Genomic DNA, 1,223 nt, shown 5'->3' with positions numbered 1-1,223 from the left:
GGAGCTCCTTTTGAAGCACACCATTGGTGCAGAGCTGGCCCATACTGCAGACTGCAACCTCAGCTTGACCTACCTGCCCATGTGGCTGCACCAGCCCTACACAGAGAGCAACAGCAAGCTGCAGCTGGAGAGCATGCTGCTCGAGACAGGTCACCGGGCCCTGTGACTGCCTGTGACCACTGGCTGGACAGTCAGTCCCTTGGGTGGAACCTGTTGTGCCTCAAGGCCAGATACTTTTAGGGTCCTGGAATCACTCTCCCAGCTGCTGCAGCCTCTCCAGACACAGGCACTGCTGAGCTGTCCTCCCACTGCTTCCCGGGTGTCATCAAGCTCCACTGAGTGACAGAAACAAGAACAGCTGAGGGCTGAGTTTTATAAACCAGTGGACTTTACTGTTACATCTGTGGAGACAACCTGAGCTTCCCATTTCTGTTTTGTACCTATATACTTTTTTTTTTTTTTTTTTTGGTGGTGCTGGAAATCAAATCAAGACTTCACACAGCTGAATACCCAACCACTGGCCCACACTCCCAACCCTGTGCTGTGAAGTGAACGTTTGGTTCTGAAGCTATGCCAGGATTATGAGATGTTAAAGTCTCATAAGTAGGGACTGAGAGGTGACTTAGCAGTTGAGAGCACTGTGGACTTCTGGCCTCCCCTGGCAGCCACACACATTTACTGGCACACGCATGCAACACACAAATTACTTAGGTATCTGTGTATGGGCCGAATGTATAGATGAGCAGGGCAACTGGAAATGGGAGTGGGCTCCTTGGAGCTAGAGCTACAAGAGGTTGTCAGCCACCTGATTTGGGTGTTAGAAACCAAACTCCAGTCAGTCCTCTGGAAGAACAGTTCACGCTCTTAACTGCTGAGCCAATCTCTCCTGTGGCTGGAGATACATAGATTTAATATATTGTATAAATATATTAATAAAATTGTATTGAGATAAAAAAAAGAATGAATTTATGAAATTCCTAGGCAAATGGATGGACCTGGAGGGCATCATCCTGAGTGAGGTAACCCAATCACAAAGGAACTCGCACAATATGTACTCACTGATAAGTGGATATTAGCCCAGAAACTTAGGATACCCAAGATATAAGATACAATTTGCAAAACACATGAAACTGAAGAAGAACGAAGACCAAAGTTTGGACACTTTGCCCCTTCTTAGAATTGGAAACAATCACCCATGGAAGGAGTTACAGAGACAAAGTTTG

At 46.6% G+C, this 1,223-nt stretch overlaps 1 pseudogene; it reads left to right on the top strand.

The window, feature by feature from the left end:
* Positions 1–457, top strand: part of LOC147002645 (cyclin-dependent kinase 2-interacting protein pseudogene) — a 929-nt pseudogene extending 472 nt beyond the window's left edge.
* The last annotated feature ends 766 nt before the right edge of the window (positions 458–1,223 follow it).

Source organism: Mus caroli, unplaced genomic scaffold (genome assembly GCF_978045245.1).
Source record: "Mus caroli unplaced genomic scaffold, Mus_caroli_1 scaffold_9, whole genome shotgun sequence".
NCBI classification, from domain to species: Eukaryota; Metazoa; Chordata; class Mammalia; order Rodentia; family Muridae; genus Mus; species Mus caroli.
The sequence above is the reverse complement of the archived record's forward strand: the minus strand, read 5'-3'. Positions and strand labels throughout refer to the sequence as shown.